Source organism: Haliaeetus leucocephalus, unplaced genomic scaffold (assembly GCF_000737465.1).
Source record: "Haliaeetus leucocephalus isolate CR32 unplaced genomic scaffold, Haliaeetus_leucocephalus-4.0 Scaffold702, whole genome shotgun sequence".
Lineage (NCBI taxonomy): Eukaryota > Metazoa > Chordata > Aves > Accipitriformes > Accipitridae > Haliaeetus > Haliaeetus leucocephalus.
In genome coordinates this window covers 2,663,763-2,679,025 of record NW_010973138.1, presented here as the reverse complement: position 1 = coordinate 2,679,025, position 15,263 = coordinate 2,663,763, and the positions used below count along the sequence as shown (strand labels likewise).

Here is a 15,263-nt window from a genome sequence, read left to right as displayed (position 1 = left end):
GTGTAAGTCTATTGTCCTCCAGAGTTCCTTGTTACTGAGGTGGAGAAACAGAGGGATAGCTGTTCTTCCCCAATCATTTCCATCCACCTGCTGGGGAAATCATGTAACCAAAGGGATTGTTAATTTTCCTACCCAAATGGAAGAAGAGACAGCCTACATAACTGGCCTAAGCAATACTGAGAAGCGCTAGGGCACAGACCAAGTGATGGGAAGCTCTGTTTGCTTACTCTCAGAGCAGACCAAGGGCAACAAAAAAATGACTACAGGAGCTGGGCCAGCTGAGTATCCCAAGGAAGAGAACAGCCCAGCTGGCCAAAATTCCTGGGAAATGCTTGCCCCATCAACGCTAGTCTAGGACCACACTACAGACTTGGAAAACACCAGCAAAGTGGTTCAGACCAAAGTCTTCCAACTGCATTCTTGTATACAGTTACATCAGAGAACCACCTCAAAACCATGCAAATCTAGAATGAGATTCACCTCATCCAACTTTGGCAGTCTGAGACGATCAGGTGGGCACCCTCTAATCAATGGAGAGAGGAGAACCTTCCCAAAAAGGGATGTATGCTGTTCTAAGGAAGGTGTCTTCGATTAGGGAGGGGAAATTACACATGTATTTCTATAGCTCATCAGAGGGAGGAGACCAAGATGGATAGTTTTGGTTAGATCACTGGAGAAGATGGACCCTTTCCACGACAGACAGCCTGCCACTTCCTGCTTTGAAACATTACCCCAGTGTAGAGAGCACTCCTACCTTCCAGTGTTTCCAAATGAAGCAGAAAATGATTATCCAGGGTGGAAGAATATACTGCAGAAAGCATTAAGAGAACTTTATGTGTTGTTTGGATGCAATAAAACTTCAGGCAACGACAGTGAGAACTCTCTAAGCTCAATTCAAACTGTGGACAATCCTATAAGACAATGAACTTCTAGGGAGAGTCAGCTCTATCTGGCCATGTTTTAACTGCATCCTTAAAAAACACTGTGTTCTGAGTTGGAGCAATACAGTTTTATGGAATCTGAATTGACACACTACTTAGAAAACTGATTTAGCAGTGGTCATAACTGCTCCAGGAAAGTAGTTTCTCTGCTGCAATAAACCAGGTTTATTGAGTAGTTGTCTAGTAATCAGTCTGCAGTATGATTACTATTATTTACTATCACCTGACTTCACTCTTCATTTAGTAATGGTTGACAGATGAACAAACTTGCCAAAAGACTTTCATCTTTCACAGTGAAAATATTTTCTAAAATATTTTGAGAAGCATTGCACTTTCATGCTTACACACATTTATTTAAATACATATGCACACACACAATTTTCTATTTTATTTCAGAAGACATCACAGCAGAGTAAAGTCTTAGATGCTAAGTCTGCTTTGGTTTAACTGTTCCAGTCAGCTCTTTTCTGTTAATTCTGATGGCTACAGTTGTTTGTTTCATAATTCACCCCATGAGTGCCTTCTGGAAGTGATTTTAATACCTGATTGCTCTTGGCTTCAAGTAAAGGAACGTCCTTCATCAGGAACAACAAGATGGGGTTGGTGAGAATTTATGAGCCAATGGCAAGATGTGACTACTGGGTAGAAATCACTTTTATTATGTGCATAAAATGGTGTTTGGATTAAAGGACAACTACATTTCTCAAGATGACAACCAATCCAACACCTTAGACAAGAGAATAATGCCTGCAGTTTGGTGCTTGATTTTAGTGACTTTTATGTAGGTTTTCACTTTGACTTACCTAAGAATGTAAGGGATAACTGAAACACAATGGATATTTAGTTTTTATGTTTCATAAAAAGGCAAATTTGACAAAAATATTGTCTGTAAAATAAACATTGACACCTACTTAAATACTGAATATAAGACTTTAAAATAACTCTAGAGAGACATGAGTAACAGAAGTTTTTTTGATGACTTTCCTTCAATCACATTTCTGGGAGTAATCAAGGCGGTCTCAAAGGTGTTGTTATTACAGGTTTTAATAATGATAGCTGATATTTTCTACCAAAATGTATGCTTGTAGCAATTAATACACCTCGCCATTGCCTTAAAGGTATGGTTTGAGACATCAGAATCTGATGGATCTATCAAAAAATAACTTTTTTAACTATTATAATTCTTGCACATGTTGCTGTATGAACAACCTTAGTTACAGGGGTTTTCCTGTAATTATTTTATAATAATATTGTGAAGAATAGAGAGGAAAATAACAATGAAGACTCACCACAAAATAACTTCTGAAAAGAGAAGGAATTTGGGGAGATTTTAAGGGAAACCACAAACTTATCCAGCAATAACGGAGAAACACGAGATGACCTGGAAGCTTGAAATGTTGCTACCAGCTCCCTCCCACACATATCAAATGCCATTTTTACATTATAGTCCTCTGTTGGTAGATCCAGTTTAGAAGATCCTCCCTATCAGATGATTTTATGCTCTCCCTGCCATGTCCATGACAGGTTCTACTGACTATCACATCCCAAAGGAAACTAAGACCAAAAAACAAGTCCTTTTCATTATTGCTTAAAAAGGAACATTTCATATTCAGAGTCTCATCATGCAAAACCGATCACATTACAGAGCTGGCTGTTAAACCCTCCTGCAAAGTAAAAGGAGTGATGGCTGAGAGAAGAAACCTAACCTGAAATTACAGCTCTAGATAATTTAAGAAGTCATTTTACTATTCAGATCTTAGCAATCACACAAGAGAAACAGTTAAAGTGGTGTGTAATCTCCTGTGGAGAGGACAAGGAACAAGTAACTTGAGGAGAGTGGGAAGAAGGTTGAATGGGAAACTCCTCTGGACGAATCTGCTGTTGGAGGATTATTAACTGCATGGAAAAAGAGAATAAGGAATGTCATGAGCAGGGATGGCTTACTTTGGAAGGCAGGTTCCGTTTCTGCCCCAGTACCCAACCCTTGGACAGTTAATCTCACTGCAGTGTGGTTCCACTGTAGCCTGTTACAATGCACAGCCTCATGCACTGAGCTAAACCAGCTGAGACAACCCTGCAGTGGGGCAAGAAAGTCAAAGAGACCCAAGTAGACTTCTAAAGCTGGAACTCCCTTGCTGGTCAACTAGAGCGTTCAACTGCACTTACCTGAGTGAGTGCAGCTGCACTGCAAAATGACACTCCAGTAACAAGCAGTGATTTGTTTAATGGGCATGATGGCAAGATTAGCATTTGATGATCTGTGGTCATGTGGAGATTCTCTGTTCTTGCTTTATTTCCAGCTTTGGTTGAGCAGCCATTCACCACATCGCAAATAACCTCCTCTTCCTAAAGTACCCAGCTATTCAAAAGAAATTATTTGTGTCAGATGGAATCTGACTCAGGGCAAATTTGTAGTGTAGCTTGAACCCAACTATTTATTGAGGGCAAGAACAATAAAGTGGAGAGGTATTCTGAGAAGATTAGATTTGCTGCAATTGTTTCATAGTCCTACCAGTGAGTGCTTTCCTTTCACATATAGCTCTCTTTTTCACCCTTCTCTGAACAGTTGAAGGACCATACAAATTGTAAGTTTTTCTCAGAAGAAAAATCACTATTGTCTGCTCAAAGTGTTCACCTGAAAACTAACAGTCTGTGCTTAGGAAACAACTGGGAACAGAGGGAAGCAGAACAAAGTGCCATATTTGTAGAGGTATTGAGATATCAAAGATACAGTCAAGTAAGATAGAGTTAAGTATTTCTGAAAATACCACTATGCTCAAGGCATCTACACACCCACACAAATTTCTCCTACAATCTCAGCGGTGCTAAGATTTCACTCGAGAACATTGTCTATATCAGAGCTGCACAATGATTGCACTCCTGTCACAAGGTTATATAATATGTGTTTTAGGACAGGCAGAAAGGTTGTGATATGACTAAGAGGTACCTGATGGTATTTTTAAGTCTATGGGCTTCCTTGTCTTCTCATTGTAGCTGTTTGTGAATAGCTTCAAAGAAAGAAATAAAATCAGTCCAGTGTAAAAAGAAATGTGCCAGGGATAACAAAATTATGTCAGCTGCCCTTTGCCCCTTATGTTCTTCTGCTATTAGACCTGAAGATTTTGAAACCAAAAAATCACACCATAATTATTCAGTTGTGGTCTTGGCACAGTTTTTGTGCTGATTCTTTTTAGACACAGTCAAGAAAACATTTCTTGACTGCTTTTTTTTCAGGTCTCATAAAAAAGCCACGTCACAATTTATTTTCCTCAGATTTTTTGCAAAAAATACATTTTAGTATAGTAAGATTCCTCATCATATGTAATCAGACACCTTGTGCTCCAACAGGAGGTACTATACTTTCTTTCTGTGCTATTGCTGTTTCCCTCCTAGACTTTATTTCCCAGGAATTCAGATATGATTTCACTGATGGTCCCTTAACTCAGTACTGCTATTACTGTCTAATTAAATGAAACTGTAGTTGAACATTACTATTATTATACATTTCCCTCCTTCCTCCGGTCAATAATCCCTCACAGGTTAAGTGCTTCAGACAGGAAACTTGCTGTAGATTTCAAGGAAAACTTTCCTTGGAAGTTCCAAAGACACCATTTGATAGGATTTCTAGTTCTCCTCTACAACTTTATTTTTCTCCCTTCAGCAGATATTTTGCTTTGGAAACACAAAGAAGAACATGGAAAGGTGCCATACGGTGAGGACGTGTAAAACACTGGATTTACATTCCTTGCTGATTCTTGACAGGCAACACAAAGAAAAGTGATGAAATCTAGCCAGGAAGATGACACTGCATGAGAACTCATCAGAGGTGCAAAACTTCAGTTAAACCTCTAATGGATTTGCTATTCAAGATGGAAAATAACCCAGTCAGTAACTGCAAGGATCTATTGATTTAAAGTTAGCATAAACTAGATTGCAGAGGACAGTTAATTGCAAGCTTTGTTTTGGCTTCTGCCTAGTGGTAAAGGTATAAAACTAAGTCAGTCAGAACAGAACTGTATGTTAGACAAAAAGGCTAACAACATCACCTGAGTCCATTCATTTGATAGGAGAGGATGGTAAACCTCTCTCTAATTACCAGAAAATGTGTTGTAACTTACCTCAGTGTTTAAATTCATGCCATTTCAATGACCTTTCAAAAACTTATATTAAGATTTATTTAATTAAGGTTGCACAGTTTCCTAAAAACTGTTCAGTCACTGATTTTATAACTCCTCCCAAAATTTCTTACTGGTATGAAACAGCCTGTTATCTCTACACCTTTCCGATTTGTTGTTCATGTTACTCATACCTCATGCTAGGGCTCTGACTACATGGAACACTTCTTCGAAAGTTCATTAACAAAAATCAAACTTAGGTTTATACAGTATACTGTCCTCTGGCACAGACATAGAACCGCAAGTCTTAACAAGAAAAATATCCTGCATTTATTCTTCAAGAATAGTAACCATATGCTGAAGTACCTGCCCGTTCACCAGCATTCATTTAAATAAAAAAAAAAATTGCACGAGAGTAACTAAACTAATTTATTCATTCTTTTGCCAACTTCAAATAATGCCAAACTGTACCTCATCAGTATTTTTGAAAATGAAACATTATAAAAATTCAAAGGAGAACACACCATTTAAAAAGAAAGAAGTCTAGGGATGTATATGTACATTGCTCCTGTGAGAATATCAGCAGTTAAATTCTGTTTAAATCCCCTAAGATTAATTTGTTCAATACGTATATCAGAGGTATTAATAAAACAGGAGTTCTGTGAAGCAAACATCTTTTAATTCTACTTTTACAGCTCTATTCACTGTAAAACAGCTTTCAGCATTTCTACCATTTTGTAAGCTATGTCCAGTCTATCTGTCCTTAATTTGAGGAGTCTGCAATAATCCTGCATTTTTGGGGGCTAATTTATGATGGTGAAGCTTTATTAAGCATATAACACAAAGAAAAGCTGTACGCATCTTAAAGTTACAATGCACCTAGTAGTAATAATGCAGCAAACATGAATTGTCCCCCCTGCTTATTTGACCAGTGTGGCACAGTTTTAATTCTCTGGCTTTACAGTGTACTAGTAATGCTGTAGATTTTGTCAAAGCAATAAGGAACTTGGGAATGTGCTCCTGGAAAGACACTGGGCTACCTAACCTTATCTAGCAAGTGGAGAAGAGAATAGCCATGAAACAGAGACATTGCCTTTTCAGTTTTGCATAACTTTAGACCAAAACACTAGATACACTTAATTCATTCTTGTATGTATTCCATATTACTCCACGTGAAGATACTTCCTGAAGTGCTTAATTAGCTTAACCATCTAAACCCATCAGTATTTTACCTCTTGCATTTATTAATGAAAAAATTTTCAGTTTAGTCTTTATTTTTCCTCTGGCATGTTTGCTTATATGATGCGACTGACTTTTATTCTGTAGGATATACTTTTGTATTTATACGTTTCTAGAATATGATGATTCTTCTTTGATCTTTTTTTTTCTTTTGATCTTTTTTCCCGCCAGTTAAAGCTGTTCTTCTATACACAATTTTTTTCCCACATAAGACTTTAAAACCATCCCTTTCTGTTTTGTTTTCACCCCGTTTCTTTATTTCTTGCCTGCTTTATCTTTTGATTTCACAACAGCACTTCATAAAGTTACTTTATTACTCACTGTTTTTTGAATTTTTCTTTTGTAGTAACACAAATGACTAAACTGTAGAGTGCTCTAGGTTGCTGTAACATTTGCTTTCTTTCCACTACATCACACATGCTCCCTATACTCATTCATTTCTGCCTATTCAAATTCTTGAAAGCTTATACTATGCTGCTGTGGTACTGTATTCAGTCTTGCTTAACACACTGCATTTAATAAACTTAGGGCTACTGTCATTAAAATTTTACATTTCTAACCAGATATTCTATTAATAATTTGCAGGTCTAAGATGGTTCCCACCTCCGCTTGAAATTTCTGTTGTTTGTGTCATGATATAACCCCTCTCGAAGCCTAACGAAGGTCTGATTTCCTACATTTAAGTCATCCAACAAGTAGCTATGCATTGTAAATCCTATTTATAAGGTTCTCTATGGTTCCCACTTATGTGTTTGTAATCTGAGTACTTGAAACTCTATTTTAATTTTAAATCTGTAGAAATAATAAGTCTTTCCCCACATTTTTACGTATGCCACTTCCCACTTTTTTTTTTTTCTTCTATCGCTATTTAGGCTCAAGGTGATTATTTTCAAAAGGTATTTAAAGGGAGAAAATGATAGGAGCGCAGAATACTTCCAGTAGGAAGGGACCTCAGGAAGTCTCTAGTCCAACCTCATGCTCAAAGCAAGGTCAGCACTGAGACAGGTTGCTCCAGTTGGCTCTTGAGAACCTCCAAGGACGGAGACAGCACAACGCCTCTGGGCAACCTACTCCAGTGCCTAGCTGTTCTCATGGGGGAAAAGTTTTTTCCTCGCACCGAGGCTGAAGCTCTCACTTCTTGCTGTTGCTCATCCTCCTGCCATGCACCTAAGAGTGGCCTGCTGTAGGTCCCCCCTGCAGCCAGGACATGCTGTGGCCTCCTGTCCAGCTTGCTGCCCCAACCCCCAGGGCCCTTCCCGCAGAGCTGCTCCCCAGCCAGGCAGTCCCCAGCCTGTGCCCTGCCGGGTGCTTGGTCCACCCCGGGGCCAGGGACAGCAAGGTGGGTTCATGCGGATGGAAATCAGGAAGCACAGCTCCTGCTTGTCAGAGGTAGCAGAATTGGGCAGACGCTATGAGTACAGATGAGGCAGCGAATCTGAAGTTTGCCCCCTTCACACACACCCACTCTCTTATTTATTATAGGTTTCAATAAAAATAATTTTTTAAAATATATATAAAAAAAAAAGCAGCAGTGTTTTGATTTCTGAGTTTGCAGCTTCCATTCTTAAAGAAAAAAGATAGGGACAGAAGAGATCCCTGAATGTGGCATCTTTAGGATTTGCCATTGAGCTCCAGTCCCACGCTGAGGCAGACTGAAGCTCACTAATCATGGTGTTTTCCAGCCAAGAATAGTACTGTTATCAGCCACATGCAGGCTTTGACCCCCAAAGGCTGCCTATTGTGCGGCAGGCCAGCAGCATCTTGGGCCGCCAGCAAGGACAATAGATTGACCTGCTCAGCCTTTGCAAATTGAAGCAGCCTGCTAAAAAAAAAAGAAACAAACCAGGTTTAATACCACTAGCTATCTGAGAAGAAAAAAAGACACAAAAACATCACGACTCTTCACCTGTCACTGGCAGAAGCAAATACCTGCAATGAATCTGATCTAGAGAGCAAAGAATAGTGTTTCAGCACAGAACAATTGAATGTATTTATCCAATTAAGAATGGTGCACGTTCAGATCACATATTTTATTTTCAAATAAATGGAAAGATGAGACAATAAACTGCAGAAACATTGGAATGAAACAGAGGTACTGCAATGAATATGCAGCACAATGCAAAAATAAGAGAAAAAACCTAAATCACAATAGAAGAATCGGAAAAGTAGTTCTATTTTTTTAGGGCTACCGGTTAAAAAAGGGGGAAAAAAGCCAAAAACCATTAATCACAAGGAGATTCACTTTGCATAAGGATATTTTCCTTGCAGAGACAGCATGGCTTTCTGGAATATTCTAACTGCTAAAGAGGTTAAAAGATTAGTGACTCTAAGAAAACAAATTTTCAACAAAACTGAAGATAAAGGTTTTCTACTGGGCTTTGAACCCCATCTATGTTGGGTTTGCAATAAGGGGTCTGCTTATACTTTTCTAACACCAATAAAAAAAAAGGTTAATGGCAATTATACACGTACAGAGAACAGACTATACAAAAAGCATAAGGTAAAAGCACTAATTTAATTTCTACCCAGCAAGAGTTTCAAAGGTACATATCCCTCCCATTTTTCATATTTAATAATAATTGCATTATGCTGACAAACTGGTATTTGACCCTTATTAAATTAATTAGTAAATAAAAATAAAAAAATCGTTCCTGCATAGAGGTGAATTCATCCCTGCACAAGGAAAACTGCAGCCAACTTCAGTTCTCACTTGTCCATTGCCTCCCAAATGCAAATTTCTGCACTTTCTAGGCCTTGAAGATTACAGAACTCAACTGAAATGCCTTAGCAGAAAAAATACATATTTAGAGGACTAGTCCATGAGATGGAAACGTAGGGTCATTAATCGTTAACAATGCTTGGTAAATGATAGCAAATACCATTTGGCTTTGAATTATTCATCTCTATGTATTTAAATGGCCTGACAAAGAATTGCAGTTGGAGAGGAACCTTTCTGACCTGCAACATATATATATATAATTTCTTTACCGTGTTTTCTTACACTAACCACAGGAAAATATCTTGACTAATTAGAGCAGGATTCTCAAAACAAAGCAAATATTTCCTTTCTCAAATTAAAACAGCACATCCCACAGACTTCAAGGTAATATAAAGAAATATGCCAAACACTACAGCCCCAAACACTTTTTTATGTAAAAATTAGTGCCAGTCAAAATTCACAACCATTTCCAGACTCCTTTGTATCATAGAGTTACTGACTTTGGAAAAATAGCAAGTCATATCATGCCTAAAATGCAGCCAGACCTGTGACTTTGCATTCAAATCATCCTTTCTAAACCTCATGTGAAGCATTTTCAGTTAACAGAAAAAAATCTCTATGTAATAACTACATTCCTGGTACTGCAAAATCAACTTTCAATAGGCCTAATACTTTCATTTAAGCAACATTATACGTTGCAGATTTCAAAGTTATACAGCATGTTATTGCTCATTCAAACAGAAAGATCTTTGCTGTAGAACTTAAAACCCAGTTCATTATTCTATCATAAACATATGCAAAAAAAAAAGAAGAGAAAAGCACAGTTCAGGTTGTTATGCTTTGTACTGATAATTACCTGATTCTGTATGCTAGAATTTATTATCATGCATTTATCTTCCTTTCTGGGACTCACCTGGGTAATTACATTAGAAAGTAGTCACTGTGGTTTCAGAATAAGATGAGGATCAATTTTTGACAGGTCACCATTGGCGACAATTAAAAGCAGCTGCTCCTAGCAGTTGGGGTTACGCCTGTACGCTAGTTTAATGCAAACCATACAATCAATCCATAAGGTAAATATCTTCTGAGGACTCAATTAATGTTTGATTGAATGAACTCAGACATTTTACAAGTCAGAGCAAGTGAAGTACTTAGAGTTATCAGACAAATACTGATTTAAAAAATGGCAAGGATGTGAGTACAAAAGCTGAAAAAAGGTGGGTAGTCGGAAGCAAAGGGTGGCAAGATTATCTCCAGCTCACACCGAATTTCCCTTTTTAAACGAAAAGCCCCACATGGCAGAGGGTAGCAGAGAGAAGAGAGCAGCGCGTGGCTGCCCAGAGCACGGCCCCGGCCTGACAGGGCGGCCAAGGCCGGCCAGCCACCCGCGGCTCTGGGCCGCCGGCACCCGGCGCTCCGGCTGCCAGATGTGGGACTGGCAGAAAGGCTGAAGCAAAGCTGGGTTCACAGACCTACCGACCAGGCTGTAGGGAAAGGGCTTTCCTCCCCAACTCTCGGGACAGCATCCGGGCCTCCCCAGCCCCTCCTCTGGGGCTGTGCACCAGGCGCGGGGAGCCGGAGGGAAAAGACAGCGTGGGGCACTGGTGGCATCGCCTTGAGTGGGGTGCAGGCAGCAGCCCACCTCCCCCGTACACACCTCTCCTGTGCGGGTAAGGGATGCCTCCTCCCGGTCCTACATGATGTCCAGGAAAACCACTGCAACGTGATCCAGAAGAGGCCACAGAATGCACAGAGTAAACAAAAACTGAGGGGTCTTTTCCTCCAGCTACTGCTCCTGTTTCATGTTTTGTGTTTACCATGCTACAAAAGCCATGAAGGCAAACAGAAAATCAGGTTCATGGTATAGTAAAAAAATGCACACATGAAAACTGATAACTGAATTGAAATGAAAACAGTTTATTCTACCTCACACGACGCAGTCAAAAAAGTAACACTGCGTTACCCAGTCAGATCTGCCACCGTAACAAACTCTTGGTATCGCTAATTAGCAAGATGCCTACATTAAACTTAAGAATTGGGGCCAAGTAATAAAGTAGTGTGTGGCACAATCTGGGATATTGGTGTATAAGGTTTCAGCTTATATTTCACAAACACGATGCCTCCGGTGTATGATCTGGCTGCCTGACTACAATTTTGAAAAGGGACCTCGATAACAGGATTTGAATCATGGCCCTGATGCACCACCTTTGAGAACGGAAATCTTTTAATTAAACATGTAGAAAAGATATTAAAAGATGAAACTTAACAATAAGAGCTGACAATTTAGTTTCATGACTAAGGCATAACCAGCCTGGGCGCCCCAAAGAAAGGGAGAAGCAGAAGCAATTTTTGAACACAGATCTGCAAGAGTTAAACATCACAAACTGGTAGCTGTGATGGCGGAGGCGTACCTTGTATCAATCTATCTCAAGAAGAAAAACCCATTTTCCATAAAGCTTTTTTGAGGGGCTAGTTAAAACATAAAAACAGCTTTTTTCTGGCTGGACCTGCACCTCTTTGGTAGGAAGTACGTGATGGAGTCACTAGATCCACACAAAGACTTTACCTGGCCCCTGAAGGTCCACTGGCTCAAACTACAAATAAAGACAAATATACTCTTATTTGGCTGATGTGATCAAAACGGTTTGTTGGGAAAATGCACTAGCCTAGGATATGCTTCACTGCGGTGAGAGCAAGAAGTTGGACCACAAGCCTTGTGAGCTGACATTTGCCCACTGCAGCCACTTCTCTAGGAGACTTGCAGCGAGTATTGCTGGGCACCTGCAGTCCTCAGACTTGCTCAGAGCCTGGCTTGGCTGGGAAAGACCTCTTCTAGATAGAGAAACCTTCAACCACCCAAGGGCAAAAGTTTGCCTAAAGGCCCCATATGTCAGAAAATTCCTCAGATAATGGCAAGCCCTCACTCTGTTTCCCCAGTCTCGAGCACCTGGTAACACTGACTGATCTTTCAGAGGATGGAAGGAGTAGGGGCACAACTGAAAAACAATACACATTTACCTTCACTAATATTTCACCATGTTCCTAAAACTGTTGAAATTTAGTAAATAATCAAATTTGGTCTAGATCTTCCAAACTTATAAGTGTTGGAAGGCATTCCATTTTAATCCAAGCTAAATCACCTAACCTTAATAAAGGATTTATGTTTTGAAGAAGGAGACTGTGCAATAATTCAAGCACAGCTGGAAGCAGATTGACATGTTAATCTGTTGTTTGTATTAGGTACATTTGGATTTACCTGTAATCTGTGCCCTTTCTCCTCTAGTAAGGAAAGATACAAGACAGGAGGCCATTCAGATTGTAACTATCTCGTATAGTTCTCCAAACAAAATTGACTGACTGGCATTTTATGCAAGGGCATCCATTCCATATGCCCAAAATGATGCAGACAAAGTCAAGAATACATTTTCACACTCGTGCTGAGCACCTGATGCCAGAAGTGTCCAGCAAGAGGCATAAGAGATCCTGCAAAAAAATACCAGTGTCACAAACGCCCTTTCTTATAGCTCTTGCTTATCGAAACCTCAATCCTGATATTCCTGAAGGAAACAAGACAGGGTAAGACAAAAGGGAGAAAAGACTTATTTAGAGAAGAAAACTTCATCTCCATATGCAATATCTGAAAAATTATTTCCACCAGCTACCACAGCGAATTTGAGATGAGCATGGGGTGGAAGTGGCACCTTAGTGGAAGTATATTTGTATCCCTAAGTGTTATTGCACACGTAGTTTGGATAAAATTTAAGTATGTCAGAGTTATAGCAAGTGCGCTTTAGACATACGAAACTATTGAATTTCCACGTTAGTAATTGACCAATGATCAACCTTACTGACAGTCCTGGAAGATGGACTTGTCTGAATGTAGACATGGAGGTAGAAAGTCATCTTTCTTTCTTATACCTACAGGTGTTTGCTTCTACTCAAAGTTGATTTCCTGAGACATACAGGGAGATTTAAGTCCACTAATTCATGCATTGTCCTTGGCCTGAGACTAACAGCAAGTGTTTGCAGCCAATGTTCCAGCAACTCAGCAAGAAGTGAATGTAATCAGAAAATGCGGGCGAGGGAGGAGAGAAACAAAAAAAATCCAGCCTCAATAATATGAAAAGCTTGTACAGATATACAAGGTGCATTATTCACTTGTTACCAACTGTTAAAACTTAAGCAAGATGTTGATGAGCACAATTTGAATGGAAAAATAAAGTAAGGTTTGTTCCTACTGTGGCTCCAAAGGATTTGTCAACACAAAAGGTGCTAAATGTTCAGTACCATTAAAATTAAAATGCTTTCAGAATGTCAAGTATTCATGCGTATATATTTATGTTTAAAAGAAAGAAATAACAGGAAAAAAAGGATTTTTTAGTGGTTTGTATTGCAGAGGGTAACAATGAAAATTGTGTGTGTTTTACTATGTTAAAATGCTCCTGCGTTATACAGGATTAATGGCAACAGCCCTCACAGGAAAAAAGCAAGACTCTCATCCAGAAAAGCCTTTTTGTGCAATTTTTGTGGATGTTTCATTGTTTTTTATATACAGTATATGACCACCTGCTCTAAGCACTAGCAATTTTTCAGAGCCGTATTTATTTTTAAGCTGTTTGCAAAAGCTGGCTGTCCAACCCCAAAAGCAAAAGCATCACTTTAGTCAGATTCCCTTCTACGGATACATTATAGAAGTCTTCAAGTCACAGCATATTTTAAATTCCTCTATTCATCCCCCTGATTCAGTGCTTAAGGGGTCTCTCATACAGAGTCTACTGTATGTTTCTTTTAAATTCTAGTGCCGTCATCTAGGCCAAGAATCTCAGCTTTGGGATTCTTTGCCCGTCACCTTCAACATGCGTTACTATGGGTACTGGAAAGCCTATTACTGTACACAGAGAAGAGCCACAAGAAAGAAAAGGCACATAGATTTGTAGCAGTAACAAAAAAAAAAAAAAAAAAGGCAAAGGGGAAGAAAATTCACGGCCACTAGTAGGATATAATTTTGTACAATAGCTTTCTCGTAGAAAAGCTGAAAATCTTAATGTAGTTAGAACCAAAGAAAAATTGAAGGAGAGATCAGTGTTTCCTACCCTGTAGTGTCACATAGAACATATATTGCACACTGTGTCTTTCCTATGCTTGTCAATTCTGTTGGAATACTGTGGGAAGTAAATATCATTCACATAAAACCAGCACTCTGTCAACAAGTCTTTTTTACCACTGAAATAATCAATGAAGAAACAGCAAACTGCCCTGCAGCCTTCTGCACTCTCTAACGTCTACAATAAGATTTCTACATGTTGGCAGTCAATACAGTTCAATTAATGTTTAATTCATGTTTTCTTCCTGAAGCAAGATGAAAAGACAGAACATTATCAATAGCAGAGCTACAGCAAAAACAAACACTTTTTGTTCCAATATTACCATCTTTTTGAGATGCAAGGCACTATATCTGAGAAAAGCCAAAATGTCATCTGCTGTTTATTTTCCAGAGCTGGATTAAGTTCTGCAGATGATTAAATAAAATATTAGTGTAAAACTATATGGTGAAGGGAATTGTTCGGCAAATGCAGCAGGCAAACTGAAGCAGAACATAGCCATTATCATTATTTTCAGTGAAGATATTCTGGAAACTATACACAATCCCATCATATTTAAGTGCATGCCAGCTAAAAACTCAGTCTCACTAAAAATCTTTTCTCTTCTGTCCTGCTTATTTCTGGTTATCAGCCAGATTGCTGGTCATCGAATTGAATGCTGACTGCTCCTAAGAGGCTGGCAAAGAACTCCCTGCTGAACTGCCATGATCCCTCTCTCGACAGCAAGCATCTGTCTTGGTGAAGATACAGAGTGTTTATCTCCATGGCAGGCTTGACTCAAACATCCAAGGCTCTAAAAATAAGAGTTTAAAATCTAATTCATGTCTACGTCCCACCTAATCACCCAGCAGGCTTCAATAAATGCTTTTTCATTGTTTCCGTTTTAGCTTCCTCTGCTTAACCAGCAGATGCAGTTATTCACAGTGCAGTTACGCATTAACCTTTTAGACCCCCACATGAATCCAAGACATTCACCAGGAAAGACTGGTGAAGAGAGAGAGCAAGCCAACCAGGGCTATCTTATAGAATGAACATCTTCAATATTTTGATCATCTGTGATAGTTTAGTACAAAATAGGCTCTACCCATTATCTTGAAACTTCTCATATCAAAACATTAGAGATTTCAAAGCAGCAGAATGAAAAATG

At 39.1% G+C, this 15,263-nt stretch overlaps 1 protein-coding gene across 1 annotated transcript in view; it reads right to left on the bottom strand.

Moving 5' to 3' along the window:
- Positions 1-15,263, bottom strand: part of DSCAM (Down syndrome cell adhesion molecule) — a 402,368-nt gene that overhangs the window by 295,731 nt on the left and 91,374 nt on the right. The window lies entirely within an intron of this gene.